The sequence below is a fragment of the Macaca fascicularis genome, chromosome 17 (genome assembly GCF_037993035.2).
Source record: "Macaca fascicularis isolate 582-1 chromosome 17, T2T-MFA8v1.1".
NCBI lineage: Eukaryota > Metazoa > Chordata > Mammalia > Primates > Cercopithecidae > Macaca > Macaca fascicularis.
The window spans coordinates 60,847,198-60,869,972 of record NC_088391.1 but is presented as its reverse complement, the minus strand read 5'-3'; the positions used below and the strand labels follow the sequence as shown (position 1 = coordinate 60,869,972).

The window sequence follows — 22,775 nt, the reverse complement described above, 5'->3', positions numbered from 1 at the left end:
TAATTTTCTATCATGTACTTCCAATTAATCTTTACCCATGAAAACACATTTCCACTTCGGTCCTCGTGATTTTTTTTTTCAAATAAGATAAATGCACAGAAAATATTGTAGAGAGGTTTAACCCCATGTTAACGGACCCAGTGAATTCTTTATATACGTTAAAAATAATTGTTTATTTTATGAGTAGTTACTCAGAGAAAAGATCTTATCATGGAATAAAAAGTACTTGGGAAATATTCTGAGGGCCAAGATGAAAGACAATCTCATTTTTAACCAAGACAAATACATTTAGTCATTGAGAGAACACTTTTTAGTAAAACACTTGATGTTAAATTGTAACATTCATCTTCTCAAATGTTTCCTATGTCCCCCTTCTCCCTTTATTTTATTCCTTAGCCCACATTCCCCAAAAATACAATATACATTTTTTATTATGGTAGTGTCTGCTTGCTGTCATTGAACTATAAGCTCTGTAAATGTATGTTCTGCTGTAACCATAAGACATTTTAATATAATTTCATTGAATAATAATTGAGTGAACTAATTTGTGATGCATAGAAAGGATATGATGTTTTGTGTTGAGTGAATAAAGCATAACGTCATCTGGAATAATATTAATGCCACACTGTTTTGACTTAAATGGGAGTGGTGAGAAGTGGAAAACATGGGTTGGTCTTGATATACTGGTTATTTAGTCTAGCTATCTGAAAAATGTAAGTACTTTACAAAAGTTTGCCTAATTAACCAAACATGAAGAATGTCATATGTTGGCTTTGGAAATAATCAGGGAACCCTAATCCTAACCACATTCATAAGACTCAAGGAACTTCCTTAATGCATATAGTGGTCCCTTATCTCTTAACCCTTTAACATTTATAACTTTGGCTTTCGCTTGATCTCTTTATTTTCATTTGTATCTTCAAGTAGATATTCTCTCAGTCCCGTAGCTCACCCTGGACAAGCCCCCATTGCCTGCTACTAGGGAAAAGGATTATTTTCTGTCCTACATCTATTATTTTCCTGAGCACTGATCTAAATATACACATATGATCTGTAAAAGAGATTAAACTAATTATTTTCAAGGTCTGTAGTAGTGAAACTAAGCCATACATATTGGATGAGTAGGTTTGATAATCCTCTGATCATTAGTCTTTTTTCTTAAACTTACAAATTTATACGAGTACGGATCTCATTGCCAAAGTCTCAGGTTGTCAACCCATGGAAGTTCGATGGGCTGAAAAACAGTGCCCAAGGTGAGTGTTGTGTCCTTTCTTCCTTCTCTCCCTTTTTCTCACACCACTTCTAGAGGACTTTCTGTCCTTTTAAGAACTTTGTTTTTCCTGAAGTCCCTCTCTTGTTTTCCTTGCCCCATTAAACTTCATTCACAAAACTTCCTTCACAATTTAGCCAGCCCAGGTTTCTTGATGTATCTTATCAGTATTGACACCCTTATTTTCAGTTATGAGTCAAATATATTCTCTCTCCCCTTTTTACTGTTTTGGGGAAGAAAAGAAAGGAATATTTGTCTCTTCTATCGAAGTACTAAGAGAGAAAGAATATTTTTTTGGGGGGGTTAAATTTGTTATTATTGTTTTTTGTTTGTTTGTCTTCATCTGTTCCTAACATTATTTATCTCACATAATCAAGAGGAGGAAAAAGCTACCTGTATTCTAAAGTGGACGATTACCCTATTTTCTGTGCTACCTTCAGATTCAAATCCGTATCTTTCCCATTGACTTTAACCAGCATATATATATATACGATTTTTTAATGGCAAAATTAAAATTTGTTAATGTTTAAAAAGAAGAGTAAAGAGTCTAGAAAAACAGCCCTGGTTAGATATTGGTGAATGGAGTTCAAAGAGTTAAAAGAATAGCATTTCTTGAGGGAATTAAAAAGGTGTGATGTAATAAAGATTTTTGAAAACTGAGATACATTTCCAAAAAAACTAAAGACTTTCTAAAAAGGGGATTTACTTAAAGGATGAATTGTGAAGTCACATCATTTAAAAAAAAAATCTATCCTTGTAGCATAGTTTGAAGTCAGGTAGCATGATGCCTCCAGCTTTGTTCTTTTGACTTAGGATTGTCTTGGAGATGCGGGCTCTTTTTTGGTTCCATATGAACTTTCAAGCAGTTTTTTCCAATTCTGTGAAGAAACTCATTGGTAGCTTGATGGGGATGGCATTGAATCTATAAATTACCTTGGGCAGTATGGCCATTTTCACGATATTGATTCTTCCTATCCATGAGCATGGTATGTTCTTCCATTTGTTTGTGTCCTCTTTGATTTCACTGAGCAGTGGTTTGTAGTTCTCCTTGAAGAGGTCCTTTACATCCCTTGTAAGTTGGATTCCTAGGTATTTGATTCTCTTTGAAGCAATTGTGAATGGAAGTTCATTCCTGATTTGGCTCTCTGTTTGTCTGTTACTGGTGTATAAGAATGCTTGTGATTTTTGCACATTAATTTTGTATCCTGAGACTTTGCTGAAGTTGCTTATCAGCTTAAGGAGATTTTGGGCTGAGACAATAGGGTTTTCTAAATATACAATCATGTCATCTGCAAAGAGGGACAATTTGACTTCTTCTTGTCCTAACTGAATACCCTTGATTTCTTTCTCTTGCCTGATTGCCCTAGCCAGAACTTCCAACACTATGTTGAATAGGAGTGGTGAGAGAGGGCATCCCTGTCTTGTGCCAGTTTTCAAAGGGAATTTTTCCAGTTTGTGCCCATTCAGTATGATATTGGCTGTGGGTTTGTTATAAATAGCTCTTATTATTTTGAGGTACGTTCCATCAATACCGAATTTATTGAGCGTTTTTAGCATGAAGGGCTGTTGAATTTTGTCAAAAGCCTTTTCTGCATCAATTGAGATAATCATGTGGTTCTTGTCTTTGGTTCTGTTTATATGCTGGATTATGTTTATTGATTTGCGAATGTTGAACCAGCCTTGCATCCCAGGGATGAAGCCCACTTGATCATGGTGGATAAGCTTTTTGATGTGTTGCTGAATCCGCTTTGCCAGTGTTTTATTGAGGATTTTTGCATCGATGTTCATCAGGGATATTGGTCTAAAATTCTCTTTTTTTGTTGTGTCTCTGCCAGGCTTTGGTATCAGGATGATGTTGGCCTCATAAAATGAGTTAGGGAGGATTCCCTCTTTTTCTATTGATTGGAATAGTTTCAGAAGGAATGGTACCAGCTCCTCCTTGTACCTCTGGTAGAATTCAGCTGTGAATCCATCTGGTCCTGGAGTTTTTTTGGTTGGTAGGCTATTAATTGTTGCCTCAATTTCAGAGCCTGCTATTGGTCTATTCAGGGATTCAACTTCTTCCTGGTTTAGTCTTTGAAGAGTGTAAGCGTTCAGGAAATTATCGATTTCTTCTAGATTTTCCAGTTTATTTGCGTAGAGGTGTTTATAGTATTCTCTGATGGTAGTTTGTATTTCTGTGGGGTCGGTGGTGATATCCCCTTTATCATTTTTAATTGCGTCGATTTGATTCTTCTCTCTTTTCTTCTTTATTAGTCTGGCTAGTGGGCTGTCAATTTTGTTGATCTTTTCAAAAAACCAACTCCTGGATTCATTGATTTTTTGGAGAGTTTTTTGTGTCTCTATCTCCTTCAGTTCTGCTCTGATTTTAGTTATTTCTTGCCTTCTGCTAGCTTTCAAATGTGTTTGCTCTTGCTTCTCTAGTTCTTTTAATTGCGATGTTAGAGTGTCAATTTTAGATCTTTCCTGCTTTCTCTTGTGGGCATTTAGTGCTATAAATTTCCCTCTACACACTGCTTTAAATGTGTCCCAGAGATTCTGGTATGTTGTATCTTTGTTCTCATTGGTTTCAAAGAACATCTTTATTTCTGCCTTCATTTAGTTATGTACCCAGTAGTCATTCAGGAGCAGGTTGTTCAGTTTCCATGTAGTTGAGCAGTTTTGATTGAGTTTCTTAGTCCTGAGTTCTAGTTTGATTGCACTGTGGTCTGAGAGACAGTTTGTTTCAAACTATACTACAAGGCTACAGTAACCAAAACAGCATGGTACTGGTACCAAAACAGAGATATAGACCAATGGAACAGAACAGAGTCCTCAGAAATAATACCACACATCTACAGCCATTTGATCTTTGACAAACCTGAGAGAAACAAGAAATGGGGAAAGGATTCCCTATTTAATAAATGGTGCTGGGAAAATTGGCTAGCTATAAGTAGAAAGCTGAAACTGGATCCTTTCCTTACTCCTTATACGAAAATTAATTCAAGATGGATTAGAGACTTAAATGTTAGACCTAATACCATAAAAATCCTAGAGGAAAACCTAGGTAGTACCATTCAGGACATAGGCATGGGCAAAGACTTCATGTCTAAAACACCAAAAGCAACGGCAGCAAAAGCCAAAATTGACAAATGGGATCTCATTAAACTAAAGAGCTTCTGCACAGCAAAAGAAACTACCATTAGAGTGAACAGGCAACCTACAGAATGGGAGAAAATTTTTGCAATCTACTCATCTGACAAAGGGCTAATATCCAGAACCTACAAAGAACTCAAACAAATTTACAAGAAAAAAACAAACAACCCCATCAAAAAGTGGGCAAAGGATATGAACAGACATTTCTCAAAAGAAGACATGCATACAGCCAACAGACACATGAAAAAATGCTCATCATCACTGGCCATCAGAGAAATGCAAATCAAAACCACAATGAGATACCATCTCACACCAGTTAGAATGGCAATCATTAAAAAGTCAGGAAACAACAGGTGCTGGAGAGGATGTGGAGAAATAGGAACACTTTTACACTGTTGGTGGGATTGTAAACTAGTTCAACCATTATGGAAAACAGTATGGCGATTCCTCAAGGATCTAGAACTAGAAGTACCATATGACCCAGCCATCCCATTACTGGGTATATACCCAAAGGATTATAAATTATGCTGCTATAAAGACACATGCACATGTATGTTTCTTGCAGCACTATTCACAATAGCAAAGACTTGGAATCAACCCAAATGTCCATCAGTGACAGATTGGATTAAGAAAATGTGGTACATATACACCATGGAATACTATGCAGCCATAAAAAAGGATGAGTTTGAGTCCTTTTTAGGGACTTGGATGCAGCTGGAATCCATCATTCTTAGCAAACTATCACAAGAACAGAAAACCAAACACCGCATGTTCTCACTCATAGGTGGGAACTGAACAATGAGATCACTTGGACTCAGGAAGGGGAACATCACACACCAGGGCCTATCATGGGGAGGGGAAAGGGGGGAGGGATTGCATTGGGAGTTATACCTGATGTAAATGACGCGTTGATGGGTGCAGCACAGCAACATGGCACAAGTATACATATGTAACAAACCTGCACGTTATGCACATGTACCCTACAACTTAAAGTATAATAATAATAAATAAATTTTAAAAAAATGCTGCTCTAGCAATTGGCTAGAGAAGGCAAATTGCTTTGGTTAGATAGTGGTATTACTATATCCCCGTAAGCTTTCCATGAGGTATTCCTCATGGATAAGATCATTAAAAAAAAAAAAAAAAAAAATCTATCACAACTTGTTGACTAACTAGAAGTCCAGCTATTCAAAAATCTTTACAATCTTTTCCATTTAAAAAAAAATATTTGTTTTTATTAAACTAAATTTTGAGTGAAGAGCTGTGAAGCTTCTATATCCTCCTAAAATGGTTTTTATACAAGAGTGTTTTGTTTGGGCTACTCAAAAAGTGCTAACAAGAATACAAATAGAATAGCTCCTTTTTCACCCATCAATGACAGAAAATATTGTTCTATCCTTAAATGCTAAATAATGATGAAGTGATCCACTTACAGATAACAGTTAAGCTAAAGGAATAATAAAGCTTATAGTCTTGCCACACTTTATCCCTTTCCCCAGTCAGAGGAGAGAAATACTCTGTGTATGTGAAAATGATCATTGTATATGTGTATAGGAAAATGATCAGGTATCTACCTGGACTTGTGAAAATAAGCACAGTTGCCAACCAAAAATAAAACTAATTCATCAAGGAGGAATAAAAAGAAATTTTACAGTGAATAAACCTGAAAAATAACACTTCAGCCAGGTGATCCAGGTTGATGTCAATAGTAACCTAGTGCTGTTAGTATGTACCTTTGCCATGTGTCTTTGCCTTTGGAGTCTTTCTTCTTAAAACTGGTAATAACCTCAACACGTCCATGAGAGAAACATTCAACCAATTTCCAGTAAGGAGCATCTTATAAAATATCTGATGAACAACCCCCCCCAACAATGAAAGCCCCAGGACAAATATCTTCACTGGTTGAGTCTACCAAACATTTAACAAATAACTAATATCAATCCTTCTCAGATTCTTTGAAAAAAAAAAAAAAAAACTTGAGGGGGAATACTTTCAAACATATTGTGTAAGGCAAGACCTAAAGCCAAAGCCAGGCAAAGACAATACAAGAAAGAAAAATTACAGACCAATATTCCCGAATAAAGATGCAAAAATCCTCAACTAATTACTAGCAAACCAAATTCAATAACAGAATAAAAGGATCATTCACCTTGATCAAGCAGGGTTTATCACAGGAATAGAAAAATTGTTCAATGGTACACCACATTAATAGAACAAAGGATAAAATTCATATGATCACCACAACTGTATAGGAAAAGCATTTCAAAAAAAAAAAATCAACCCAACAAATGAGGCATAGGAAGGATATACCTCAACATAATTAATGTCCCAAGTCCACAGCTAACATCAAACTAAACAGTGACAAACTGAAAGCTTTTCCTCTTAAATAAGGAATAAGTTGAGTTTGCCACTCTAAGTTCTTCTATTCAACATAGGATTGAAAATCCTAGCCAGAATAATATTCAACATAGGACTGAAAATCCTAGCCAGAAAAAATAGCAAAAATAAAAAAAAGAAAAAGAAATAAAGGAGATGAAGAAAAGAAGAAGGAGAATGGGAAGCAGGGAGAGGGAGGGGGACAGGGAGGGGAGGAAGAAGAATAAGAAGGAGAATGAGGAGGAGGAAATAAAAAAGAGGAGGAGGAGGAGGAGGGAGTCCAAACTGATTGGAAAGGTGAAGTAAAATTGTCTGTATTTGAAAATGACATGATCGCATACACAGAAAGCCCTAAAGACTCCATCAAACAAACTCTTAGAACTAATAAACAAATCCAGTAAAGATACATGATAAAAAATTAACATACGAAAATTAGTTATATTTTTATAAACTAATAAAGAACTCTCCAAAACGAAATCCAGACAACAATCCCATTTATATCATCAAAAGGAATAACACACTTAAAAATACACTTAAGAATTGTAAAGATTCTTGAGACTTGTACAAAAAATACAATTAAGAATTGTAAAGATTTTTACAATAAAAACTACAAAACATTAATGAAAATATTAAGAAGACACAAACAAATGGAAAGATATCTTTATCCCATTTTCATGAATTAGAATAATTACTATTGTTAAAATATCTATGTTACTGAAAACAATCCATAGATTCGATGTTATACCCAACAATATCCCAATGGCATTTTTTACATACATAGGAAAAGAAATTCTAAATAAATATGGAAACACAAAATACCCCAAACAGACAAAGCAATCTTAAGGAAAAAGAAACACAACAGGGGGGATCACAGTATCTGACTTCAAAATATGCTACAAAGCCATAGTAATCAAAACAACATGGTACTGGAAAAAATAAAAATAAAAATAAATGTCCCAGAAATAATTCCATGCATTTGTAGTGAAGTTGCCTTTGAGAAGGGTAACAAGAATACACAATAGAGAAAAAGTAGTATCTGCAACAAATGTTTGAAAAATCCGATATTCACATGCAAAAGAATGAAGCTAAACCTTTATCTTATACCACATACAAAAATCATCTCAAAAGTGATTAGATTTAAATGTAAAACCTGAGGCTGCAGGTTTTATAAGAAAACATACAGGAAAATCTTATTGATATTGGTCTTTGTAATGATATCATGAATATGACCCCACAACAACAAGCAACAAAATCAAAAATAAATGAAATTATATAAAACTAAAAATATTCTGTAGAGCAAAGAAAACAATCAAAAGAGGGAATAGATAAACTACAGATTGCAAGAGGATGGCTATAAACCATTTATCTAATAAGGGGTAACATCCAAAATAAATATGAAACTTTTACAGTTAAATAGCGAAGAATCAATGAATAACCTGATTACAAATGGGCAATGGATTTGAATTGCTTTTTCTCCAAATAACACATATAAATGCCCAACAGATATATAGAATGGTGCCCAACATCACTAATCATGAAGGAAATGCAAATAAAAACCACAATGAAATATTACTTCCACTTGTTAGTAACACTATTATAAAATGGAAAGATAAGTGCTGGTGACACTGTGGAGAAATAGAAACACTTGTACACTCTTGATGGCAATGTAATATGGTTGATGTACTATGGGAAATACTAAGAATGTTTTTTCAAAAAGTTATAAATAAAACTACCATATAATTCAGCAGTCACACTTCTGGGTATATCTAAAAGAACTGAAGCCACGATCTTAGAAAGGCATATGCATTCCCATGTTTCTTACAGCATATTCACAATAGCCAAGCTATGAGATTAACCCAAATGTCCATCTATAGGCAAATAGACAAAGAAAATGTTGTATATGTGTACAACAGAATATTATTCAGCCTTAAAAATAAAGACGGAAATTCTTGTCATTTGCAACACTATAGATGAACCTGCAGGACATTATTCTAAGTGAAATAAGCAGGACAAAGAGGGACAAATACTACATAAAACCATTTATATGATGAATTAAAATAGTCAAACTCATAATACCAAAGAATGAAATGGTGGTTGCCAGTGGCTGAGGGAAAGAAGAAAAATGGTGTATCATTGCTAAATAGAAGTAAAGTTTTAGGTATGTAAGATGAAAATGTTCTAGAGATCTGCAGTACAACATAGTCCTATAGTCAATATAATGAACACTTCAAAATTTGATGAAGAGAGTAGTTCTCATAAGAGTTCTTACAACAGTGATTTTCGTTATTTTTACTAATATATGACAATATTGATTTAATGGGAACAGCTTGAGAGTATATTTTGATACAAATAAAACGATGTCTTTAATTATTCTTGTTTTGATATTTTTCTCTGCTATACTTGGGCATTTGTTTCATTTAAAATATAAGATATTTTAATCAAAGTGAAATAAGCAATACGTTTGTTTCTAATTACTAAAACAAGCAGTGTTTATCTTGTACATATGATTAATACTACATACATTAACATATATCTAAAATAAGGAAGTCTAATCTTTTGGCCACCCTGGACCTCATTGGAAGAAGAGTAATTGTGTTGAGACACTCATAAAATACACAAACACTAATGATAGCTGATGAGCTTTAAAAAATTGCAAAAAAAAAATCTCATAATATTTTAAGAAAGTTTGCATAAATTTGTGTTGGGCCACGTTCTAAGCTGTCTTGAGCTGCATGTGGCTTGCAGACTGTAGGTTGGACAAGCTTGATAGAAAATGAATTGTTTTCCTGGACTATTTTGCACAGCAGGGATATATTAATCTTAATAAATGTAATTTGGTAAGATAAATATTTGCATTTTTTTAAGTATTGCTCATGGAAGTTTTTCTCAAAATTTAGTCTTCTGAATTTACTAAATTATTTTAGTTGTTTATTTTAGATATAAATGTTTATTTGCTCTGTTTAGTAACCACATAATTTAAATTGAGATATTTATAATGTGTGTATATGTATATACTTGCTTTATAAGTAATCTTTACTATTTTATTTGTGTGTGTGTTATCATTTTGCAATACAAAAACCTGTATTCTAAAAACATAAAATCCTACAAAACTGGGACTCACTTTATAAGTATGACATTGCATTAACTGGCTTTACTTTCTTAATTAAAATTACTTGTAATATTTGTAGATAGGTAATAGATGTAAACATAAATACATAGTCGTCTATAAAATATTAAAATGTATTAATTATAATTATAAATATAATTTTCAAAATAATTCAAATTTCATGGTTTTCAACTAGTATTTTAATTCATACAGTAATTTTGATTTATTTAACCCCAGAATGGCATTCAATTTTACATAATAAATTTATTTGGGTGGAATAAAAATGTAAAAACAATCACAACATTTTAACCAAGGTATTTTTAATGCAGAAATGGTTTGCCTTTAAGAATTATCATACAGCTTTAAAATATGTCATGTAAAGTCATGTAAAGTCCTTGTACCTATTTAAATGTGATGCAGGAATATACTGATAATATTGCATTTGTTAATTACATTAAATAATCATCAAAGAGTATAATACAGAAAAAGAAAACATGGACTACTTAAAGGGGATGGCAAGATAAAACTAGTAATTGTGGTATCTTCCAATTAGATTGCAATTGCTATGGGATCAAGCTATAACCTTCTAAGACAGTTTCCATGACCATAGAATGGGTCAGGACATAGCTAAAAGCAACATGCTCTTGGACGCTTAGCATTTCATGAGTTGCTAAATAGATTATTAGTGAAATGTTTTTATGTTCCTCTTTCTTGTTGTCATGTGTCATGGGGGTCTTTATTTATTTGAGGTCCTACTTTTTTCTAAATTTCTAATGTAACACAGCAGTTGGTAGCTTCCCCATCCTCAACTTTAGCTCTATTTCCAACTTTTCAGGACTGACCTTCCATTTATATTCACCAATCATTAGAAAATAAATTTCTGTTCAGAGTATCAGTTAAAAACTTCTCATACATATCACCTATCAGCCATTAGTTGACCTTAAAGATAGGCCTCAGATAAAAGTTGTACCCAGTATGAATAAACTAGTAACCATGTCTAAGAGGTATTGTGTATGATTTAACAACTGAAGATGAGTTCATACAAATATACATTGAACTTCAGCTTTTGTAGATTTTTATCCTTGTTATATCTCCTCTTGTACATTCTCTTAACAGTGTCCGTATGTTAAATTTGAGGTGATCCAGGTCTTCATCATCTCTTCCCTTGTTTACTATAATAGTCTCCTAATACGTCGCCCTGTCTACGATCTCTTCTGCTTATATTCCTTACTCTTAATTATCTCATTCATTTACTTTTTAATGATTAAATGCTTAAAACAGCTATTTTCCATGTGTTATGTAGTGCAAAATTTCATGAAATATTAATAGGGGTTATCCTTTGTGCCATCCTGTTCCCTGAAAAATAAACAAATATAATAAAGATTAAATATTATTTCAATGATAAATGCATTTGGTAGAATGAAGCTAAACACAATTAAACTCATTGTATTTCTTTTATATCCTTTGTTGTTTCAAGCGTAACAAGAATCTCTAAAGGGAGGCAGTGAACATAGCATTTTACACATGGATTCTCGCTCTCTAGTTTGATCTCATGACACAAATAGTCCATGATGCACATCTCATTTTGATTCAGCTTAAAAGATCGATTTAATTTATTTAACATGTCATTGAAAATACTTTTCTCCTCTAAACTCCACACATCTCTATAGGAATCAGGCATCTGATTGCTTCTTCTTATGTGAAAAAAGTATCCACTTTTTTCTGACTCTTTTGTATTTTCCCTTGAAGTTTAATTAATTCTCTTATTCATCAAAGTTTTTATCATGTTTCAAGGAAAAGCTTGAATATGATTTGATCATCAATCTTTAAAATATTTGCAATATTATGGAGAAAAGATTTATTTGTAGTTTGTATGCTTATAATTGTTATTTAAGTTTGAACATATTTTCACATTTTTGTTTTCCTTTTTACTCTTTTGAATTAAATGAAAATATATTTTGTTCACTTTTCTATTAGTCTTTTAATTGTTGCTTTTTAAAAAAGTGCTTTGTAAAATCTGGGTATTATTTCTTTGCATATCTACAAGTTCAGTATATTCTCCAAGTATGTAGATAGTATTTAAATGTATTTCATTTTCCCTAATAAAATTAATGAAAATATTTATGTTGTTATTTTTGCTTTTGGACATCTGGAATTTGTAACTTGCTTAAGAATGTGTTTCAACCAGATCATGTAAAAGTATGCCCACTCTCACACTGATTTTTCTTCTACTTGTTAATAGTTTCCCTTTTTTATGCTTAGCACGTTAACATATTTGAAGTTTATGACATCAAATAGTGATTCAAGTTATTTTAATGTAAAGCAAGTCATGTTAAGATCACTTCTTGAACAACCTATGCTTTTGTCATTGATATGATGTGCCTAATTGAGGTTTATGTTATATATATCCTGACTGGGGTACACTGAGATTTTGGGATTTGTAGATTAAAGCATAAATTAAATTTCAGAACTTTTATTATTATTGTTTATTTAAATGTTTTCTCCCTTGCCTCCTGGGACTACAATGACAATATTGTATATCCCTGGATATTTTCTAATATGTTTTTGAGGCTCCGTTCATTTAAAAAAAAAATTTCTCCCTTTTTATTTTTTCCTGACCCTAACTTCTGCTAACTCCAACCAATCCAATAGATTTTATTTTCCTAATCTAGTCATATATTAAGATCCTAATTATCTCTAAACTATTGAACACATTAATAATTCTTTAAAGACCTTGTCAGTTGTTCAAACATGTGGGGCATTTTTGCATCTTTTTCTATACTTAATAAATTGTCATATTTTCTTCTTCTTCGCATGTGTGGTAACTTTAAGTACATTATAAACATTGATTTTATGTATTAAGGAGTACAGGTGGAGTAATCCATAAGGAGTATGTTGATCTCTTCTAAAGAGTGCTGAATTTTGTACCGTCAAGCAGAACCAGTTATTTTACTAACAGGCTGCTTTAATATCATCAAAGATTGATTTTAGGCTCTGTTAATGTAGACATCGATTAGCTCTTACTTTATTTTCTAGTTCTTCTAAGATATGGTCTTTCTGGTCTCAGTAGAATGCCAGATCTTATAAGGTTTTCCACTCTGGCTGAACCAAAATTATAAAGTCAATGTTTCCCAAATCCATGTGGCCACAAGACTCTCCACTCTTAGCTCAGTAACAACCACTCTCTAATATGCTTCATAAAGTCTTAGCCTATACATGGGCATCCCAAATCTTGGCCAAGGACCTTCAGTGAATCATCCCACATAGTTCTAGACACCATAATTCCCACCTGGACCTCTGGATAGGCTTTTCCTTTCCAGCACACTGTTCCATAAGTGTTGTTGCTTTAACAACCCCAACTCCAACGTTTGCATCCTAGCTTAACAGGACCTAAGTCTCTGCTTAGTCACCATCTCCCTATGCCACAGGTGGGATGTTGCTTCCACACAGGAGCTACAGTGCAGCTTGTCTTCTCTGTTTTCCTTCCAAAAGAGATTGCAGTTCATTGTCCATGATGAAACATCTGAAAACAGTTACCTCAAGGGTTTGGTCCAATTGTATACTTGTTTATAGTCGGAGGGCAAGTCTGGAACCGCTCTTTTGCTGTGACTAGAACCTATCTCTGACTGGAACAGTCAGCTGTGATTAGATTCCCTTAGGTATGTATTTCAATCACTCTTCTCTCCATTTCTCCTGATTTGTTTCACTATCACAGTATTTTTAATATCGACTTATGTTCTATCCCTTTATTCTGCTTTTTAAAAATTGTCTTAGCAAATTTTAGATAAACATGAAAAGCAGTTCAACTTTATAATAAGGTGTGCTGGAATTTTGGAATTGATATCAGTATAATATCAAACTTTGTCATTTGAGAAAATAAAGTAGCTCTGTTTATATTCAGTTTTTCTCTTTTGATTGGGCGTGTGTATTTAAACACAGGTTTTACATGTTTTCTACTAGGTTTATTCTCAGCACAAATTTTATGTATTTGTTAGTATTTGAGTAATATTTTATATTATAAATTATGTTTACCATTTAATTTATGAATATGTTGGGTTCTTCTTAACATTATCTAGACCAGAAACTTCTGATAAATTTTTTGAAAAACTTCTTTTTATCTACATGTTGATTGTCTTTCTACAGTTATTGTTATCAAATTGCATTATTCTCTAAAATTCTTTTTATCAACCAAGTTGTCAGATATATTTACATAGCGTTGGTTTAAAAAACTTATTATTTTTAACTTACTGTTTTGATTTTCTATAATTCTGCTGTTTCTGCCTGTTACTTTTCTCAGATACCACACATATTTCCTGTTGCTAACTTTAGTTGTAAATTAGATATTAAGACTTAATTAAGTATGTTTTCTCTAGTTTCTGATAGACAATATTAGTCAAGTAAATTTAATGAATACTACATTTTTATCAAATAATTTTCGATTTCATGGTCTACTGACAGAGTTTTATGATATACATTTTAAAATACACTAATGTGATCTATTTAAGATAGATAGAAAGATGATAGATAGATAGATAGATAGATAGATAGATAGATAGATAGATAGATAGATAGAAAGAAAGAAAGATAGATAGATAGATAGATAGATAGATAGATAGATAGATAGATAGATAGACAGATAGATAGATATCCCAGTGTTTAAATGCTCTTGCAAACCTGAGATAAATCATATTTGGAATAACGTATTCTTTTTAAGTACAAGTTGTATAATCCATTTTATATGTGCGATTTAGCTTATACTTTCCTTCTCTCATTTTTGTCTTTTGTTGTTGAAATTGAATTATACTAGGCTCATAATGAGGTGGAAATATTTTCATATATTTTATTTAATGAGGATAATTCATATAATATATGACATCTATGGTTTTTAAATGTTTGCAGAATTCCTAAGTTAAATAATTTCAAATTGTTATTTTTTGTAAGGTAAATGTTTGAATAAATTTTTGTTTTCAATTATTCTCAGTTTATTTCTATTTCCTAAATATTTCCTGTTTCATATTTTCTTAGAAAATCTGTCATTTCAGAAAACAATGAAATTCATCTGATTCCTGTAACAATAGTATCTCTAAAATAAATGACTAAACAACAAATAAATACTACTTATAATTATTTATACAATAAATCATTAAATACATATACCATTTCTTTACTTTTTGTCTCTAATATCTTTTATTTCTATCTTATCTGTATTTTCTGAATTGTATTTGCCAATTACTTTCCTGTCATCATTGATCTTATTAATATACTGGCATTGATTTTTGTTCATTTTCCTTTGTTTCGGTAAGTTACAGTTTATCTTTACTAATTTTTTTTTATTTAATCTTATTATTCTGAATTCTTTTTTATTTGATTTTGGAACTTAAAATTTGTTAATATTTACTTTTCTTTTTTGAATAAACATATATAAGGCTGTATACTTCATTTAATGTAACATTTTAGCTGTATTTTATAGTCACTTTAAATCTAATGCTGTTATTGGTAAATTTTATTGTCATCTGTGACTCCTTCTAGGTTCAGTAATTATTTAAATTATATTTTTAGAACTTCTTATTAGACAAATATGTTAGCTATATATTCTTAATTTCCGGTGATTTTGCTTTGTGGTCAGAGAATGTATTTCATGTCACTTGTTCTTTATGTAATTGCATTAATACTTGCATTAATACAATTAATACTTGTATTAATATTTAAAATATGTGTGAAAAGATCAATCAAACTATGATATGCAATAGGTCTCTCTATATTTAGTAAATCATGCTTACTATTGATATTATATAACTAATGTATATACGCTTTTTTTCTTGTTGTATTAGCTTTGGGAAGAAACTTGTGGATTTTTCTTAATGTTTTTATACTTCTAGCAATTTGGAGGATTTAAATTTAAAAATATTTTAGCTACTTTCATTTTCACAATTTCTTCCTGACAGACTTTTTGATAAATATGAGCTACTCTTTTTTGTATTTATTAATGGTTCTTACCATAAGTTATTTGTGTCTAAAATTAGTGGTTCCATCATGTCTTTATTTTGTTACAATTTGCCTCATGAATGTTTTCCCCCTTTTGTAATTTCATCTCTTGGTGGAAGGCAAGTGGAGCCAGCCTGTCACATGGCAACAGAGGAAGCAGGAGACAGAGAAAGAGGTGCCAGGCTGTTTTAAACAATCAGATCTCATGGGAACTAGCAGACCCAGAACTCACACATTATTGTAAGGATGGCAGCAAGCCGTTCATGAGGAATGTGTCCCCATGACCCAAATACCTCTCACCAGCCCCACCTCCAACACAGGAGATCAAAGTTTAAAATGAGATTTGGAGGTGACAAACATCCCGACTATATTAGTAGCCATACAAGGAAAGTGAAAGAAGGTAAATTTCATGTCTGGTCAGCGACCTGGGTTAATAATCCTAACCTTTTTAGACAACCATACATTCCATATACATCTTGTCCTCTGACAATACCATATTTTGTCAGAGATACTTATCTACTAGGGTGAGCCAAGTCTTTCTTTACTGGATATAGGATTGCTAGGTGCCATCCCAGTCAGTCTCCTGGTTTCCAGACAGAATCTTCCTTAGCTACATCTTACAAACAACCTGATTTTTCCTTAGTTACTGGGTTTAACCATCCCAATCTCTTACTCACCTATTGATTCAGTGGCCTGGGGAGCCCAAGATGCAGAAGGGAAAATTTATACTTGAAATTAGGACTGTTAAACCTTTCAAGCTCAAAGTTTTTATAATTTTAAGCAAAAAATATTTGTATTATAACAATGAGAGGGAATGCTGATACCAGGCCCAAGCATAAAGCAGATCTATGATTTTACCTTTCAATAAGTCATTGGGATCTTTTAATGAGGACATAGACTCAGGTGACCACCGTTGATCTTTGTTTTGTAATCATGATCTCATCTAAGCCCTCTCCTTAAGTATGGGCAGGACCTGAGACATGATTCTAACCCCTATAACATGACAAAGATGTTACAATGAGAATTCTGTGATTATGTTACATTATATAATACATGTACATAATACATATACATATGCTACATAATACATATGTTACATTACATAATACATGTACATAATACATCTTATTATTAGACTCACTCACTCTAGAGATCCTCTGTGCTTACTTGATGGAGAAAACAGCCATGTTGAGGAAGTCTATGTAGAAAAGAAGTGTCAGTGACCTCTAGGAACTCTAGAAGTGTGGGTGAGAGTGTCATCCAAGACCTGAAGACATCATGTGGGAAGTCAAAGCATCCTCCAAATGAAAGCCACGAAGAAGCCAGAGTCCTCAGTTCTAGAGACACACAAAAATGACTTTTCCAAAAAATGGATGTGCTTGGGTGCATATTGTTTCACGAGCCTTCAGACTAGAATGTAGTCTGGCCAACAACTTTATTGCAGCCTTCTGAGACTATGATCAGAGAACCCAAGCCATCAGAGAACCGATTTCCGAACTACTGGCCTACAGAAATTAGTTGTTTAAAGTGGATAAGTCTATAGTCATCCATTACTATTAATAGCAAACTAATTAAGGTACTAGTTTATTGATTGAGGTAGAAGTGATGCAACAGCAAAAATAAGTACCAAGGGGATTAAGTAACATTTCCATGTGATGTACTTCTAGACCTGTTCACTCTTTTTCAGATATACCATTTGTATGTAACGATGGAATGCTGATGTACATAATTTATTTTATGATTTTTGAGAGGCATAGTCAGTTAATGGGTTCACAGTTGATTCCTAGTCCCCATTCTCTCTTAGGAGATGACTCTCAGATGGAGAATGTTTATTGGAAGTTAAAGTATAATTGTGCTTCCATACATTGGCTTTCTGGGCTCTAAATCTTCAATTGGGCTAGCTAGAGAATCAATGGATCATTCCTTTTAGTCATTAATATTTCTACTACTATTTGATCTTCTGCCTCCTAAAGCCAAAGTAGCAGAACACCGTGTCCAAAACCTCAGACCTAAAGCAGAGGCTTCTCTTGCTTTGGACCTGAGGCAAAACAAGTAGACCAATGAGTTTATCGGTAAATTGGTAGATGGAGAACACTTACATTTGACAGGCAATGTCTTCAATAAAAGGACCTATCAAAACGTATGCCTTTTTCTTACTGTAAAACTGTGCAATCACCATAGAAAACAGTATTGCAGTTCTTCACAACATTAAAGTAGAGCTATCATGTAATTCAGTGATTCCACTTCTGTGTATATATCCGAAAGAACGGAAATCAGGATCTTAAAGAGACATATGCACTCCTATGTATATTGCAGTATTTTCTTCAGTAGTCAAGATATGGAAACAACCTAAATGTTTATTGACAGAATAATAAATAAAGAATATGTGATATATATATATATATATATATATATAAAGAATGTGCGATATGTGTATAAAAGAAATTATATATTATTATATTTTATATTATGTTATACATTTATATATTTATATTAATACAATATAAATACGTTTATATAATATGTGATGTGTTTATATAATATAAATATTATTTATATTATGTGTTTATGTAATATAAATAATATTATTTATATTAATAGAAACAGAGAGTAAAGTGGTGACTTCCAGTGGCCAGAAGGGAGAGAAAAACGAGAAGTAACTGTTTAATGGACGTAAGTATTTAGTTATGCAAGGTGAACATGTTCTAGACATCTGCTGTGCAACATCGTACCTATAGTTACCAAATACTGCACTGTACATTCAAAAATTTGATGAAAGATATATCTTACCTTGAATATGTTTACCAAAATATTAACTGATTAATTAAAAATAAAAAAGAAAAAAAATTGAATAAAATAAAAATTAATTGTATTATTTATTCATTTATTTTTGAGACAGAGTCTCACTCTGTAGCCCAGGCTGGAGTGCAGCGGCTTGATATTGGCTCACTGTAACCTCTGCCTACCAGTTTCAAGTGATTCTCATGCCTCAGCCTCCAGAGTAGCTGGGACTACAGACATGCGCCACCACATCCAGCTAATTTTTGTACTTTTAGTAGAGACGGGGTTTCACCATGTTGACCAGGTTGGTCTCGAACACCTGACCTCAGGTGATCCACCTACCTTTGCCTTCCAAAGTGCTGGGATTACAGACATGAGTCTTTGTGCCAGCCAAAAAAAAAAAAAAAAAAAAAAGAATAAAATAAGGACTTTTCATAAAGGCAATTTCTTAACACAGTCAAACTTATATACTTATTTTCACTAATGTCACAGGCCACTTAAAGTTTGTAAGATTTATCTCCTACCCTCTGACAATGAAGACATCTAGCATACTGGCTGTTTTTTGCCCTCTACATTTAATAATCACAATATCACATATGGAAAAGTGTGTTGGTATATGCATTATCAAGGTAATTAAAGTTCTTCCTAAGTATATGGAAAAGGAGAGTTGTGATTCTTCTGTAGCAAAACATTGAAGTGAAGATTTTCTCCCCTTTAGCAGAACAGAAACAAGTTTGTATTTCCCTAATAATGTTGCTTTTTTTACAAAGTGTTATGGGAAGTTGACAGCTTCATACTAAGTTTCATGGGATATGTGGATTTTCTGATGTAAAAATATCACATCTGGAGTATCAGCTTCAATTATCTTCATTGCCTGATTATATTAGTGATAATCTAGTTATTGTCTGAAATCCATCTGGCATTTTTATCTTCCAGATAAATTAATTTGTAATATAATGGAATCTCTACTCTTTAATATTTCAATTTTTTCTATTTTTTATTTTTATTTTTTTTTAAAACGGAGTCTCGCTCTATCACCATGCTGAAGTGCAGTGGTACGATCTTGGCTCACTGCAACCTCTGCAGCCTCTGACTACCTGGTTCAAGCGATTCTCCTGCCTCAGCCTCCTGGGTAGCTGGGTTTATAGGGACGTGCTACCACGCACGGCTAATTTTTGTATTTTTAGTAGAGACGGGGTTTTGCCATGTTGGCCAGGATGGTCTCAATCTGCTGACCTCGTGATCCACACGCATTGACCTCCCAAAGTGCTGGGAGTACAGGCATGAGCTACTGCATCTGGCCTATTTCAAGTTTTGAATGTGATGGTGATATCTGAAAATTCCTTAGTAATGCAGTATAGCTTTCTGTGTAGCACTGTGTTAGGTGCCTGGTAATAGTTCAACTGACACATTTTTTCTTAATACACCTGACTCTGTGTGAGTCAAGACCTCAATATGAGAACTGTGACAGTTTCTGAATATATCTTTTCCAACTATGTATTCTGAGACTGAAGAAATAACTAAGTTTAGCCCGTCCATCTAATGAAACACACTAGGGTATGGATGTGAGCAAATATACAATTTATTACCTGGCTTTCAAAGGTTTAGTCTCTGTCTGGTGGATATTGTGGCATTATAGGATTGTGAGGTACTTACTTCAATTCAGGGATCATATTTAATAACTACTGGAATGTTTTTGGTATTTTTCATTTTCCAATATCTAATGCTTGCAAAAAGTATGGATAAATATTTCCATTATGGACCTGCAGCAATTTTACAGCATTCTTTCTTAAAGAGTCCAGCCTTACAATCAGTGAAGCCTCTGAATTTCTGAACTAATTTAAATAAAATAACTTGCAGAGAGAGCATAATAATATATGATGACTCAGTGCAGATTTCTACACAAAAGATCTGTATATTTTCTAATTAAATAGACAAAGTAATAACTCAGTGGACTGCTCAACTGTTTCATACATGATACCTTCACACATTCATACCTCATGATCAATTTTTTTTACCTCCAGAGTTGTATGTACACTCGTAAATCAACACTCTACCCTTAGAATCATAACTGGAGCCACCAAATTTTGGGGGGTAAAATACCAGATTGTAAATAATAGAGTAGTCTTTGGGAGTGTGGGGTATATGGTCTCTGTCATAATCACTTGACTTTGTTGTTGTGAAAAGAAACCAAAAATAGATAATGCATAATCAAATGAATGCAGCTGTATTACAATAAAACTGCCTTTATCCTTAAAAGGTGACCAGCTTAACTGGGCTACTAGCAGGGATCTATAGTGACACTAGTGTCTGCATTGTCTTTGGTACAATGTTGATAACAGATACCAAAGAGCTCAATTCAGTACTGTCATCAGAGTCTATAGTTTGCTTAGCAGAGAGCTTTAAAAGTTCACTATAGGTTTTCTTGTCAGTGAATGTCTTAAAATGTCATAATGGTTTGGCCTTGATAGATTCACTGCATAATTGCCATATATATTACTATTGTTTTAAAAAAAATCCTCTACATTATTCCTGAGAAATATTAGCATTACAGATTCTAGAACTCCTATTAATAGAGGCTTACATTAACCCCTAAAAGAATTAGATCCTCACCTTTGGATTCTTTGTAAATAGAATCATACCAATTCATTTCACCCAGTTCAACCTTAATCTGACACCCTTTGAATCTTTTCCTATAGGTATTCCCAAGGTACTTTTCCATATGTATTAGCACAATATTATAATTTATTTGATGTGTGATATATCTTGTAAGTACAGAACTTGTGATTTTCCCTTTGGGCCTAAATAGAAGGAGGAAGCCTGGAGAGAATAAAGCATGGGAGGACAGGTCCTAAGGAAAAATAGGCATCATATTGCAAAGCATCTGCTCCTGGTAAAATCCTGGTGAGGATTTTGAAGAGATTTGCTTCAAGAGTAGGCAAGTTTCCTCATTGGGGGAGTTGATGCTTCTGCAATCAAAGAAGACTTAAGGAAAAGTTCAAGTTTCTTGGCTTTGATCATGCCCTCTAATTGTCTCCAAGTCTCAGATGTCCACTCCTACCCAACCAGGCCTCATTCATAGCATACTTTTATGATCTTGTGTAGTAAACAGGCATTATGTTGTATATCACAATTAGATTTAGGATGGGATTCTTCCATGTGTTTGTCCTGATGCTACTAGAGATAAAATATATTTTAGGTCATAAAAGCTTCCCAGTTCTTTATCTGTGCCTTGAGTTTGGAGTCATAGGCCTGAAGCTTTTCATTGATCCTTTGTACATTCTCAAGCCCAGCCTACATGCTTTATAACTTCCATTATTGCTAAAGCATTTTTTAAAACATCTAGTTAATGACCCACATCTTTGTCTTTGATCAGCTCTATATTCCATGTCTCTACTTTGGATATTTTGAATAAATGTGATCTCTATATTTCTCAAACATGTTAGGCTTTCAAATTCCCATTCTGATGTCAGTATCTTGGGGTCATCCCTAGTACCAAACACTCAAATCGGAAAATGTATTTACATTTCCTCAATGTAAAATGCATTTACATTGAGGAAATTCATCATGGTTGTTTCCATTGAACATAATGAATGAAGAAATTATTTACCTAGGTATTGCAGTATTTGGGGAACAAATTAAATAATAAGGCATCCAGTTGAGAAAGGTGGAGTCCATTACTACTTCTAGGCCTGAAGGGAGAAGGGGAAGAAATAATATACCTGGAATTCACAGTCAGCATGGCAACATGAGTGACTGTGCTGCACGGACTAGCTCTTGGAGGAATATATGAAGGGAAAGTGCCATATGAGTAAGGGAATAGGAAAAATAATACACCGACCTCTTTTTCATTCTTCATTGTTCAGACATGTGTCTAGAGTCCTGAGCTAAAGAATCCAGGAGTGACCAACCTGGAGATTCATTCCTTATCTATGAGGAACCCCATCCAATCCCATGGAATGCAGGCTGTACAGGGGATGAAGGCCCTACCTTTGGAGTTAAATGAAAGTTGCCAGGTGGAGATTATTAGGTGAAGAGTGCTAAGCGAAAATGCTATGTAAACTGCATGCTGTTTACAAGCATTGGTGGTTCTGCTATATATCTCCCTGCCACTGGACTATT

General features: G+C 33.4%; 1 protein-coding gene across 2 annotated transcripts in view; it reads left to right on the top strand.

The window, feature by feature from the left end:
• The window catches only part of KLHL1 (kelch like family member 1), a 449,152-nt gene that overhangs the window by 117,177 nt on the left and 309,200 nt on the right, over positions 1 to 22,775 (top strand). The window lies entirely within an intron of this gene.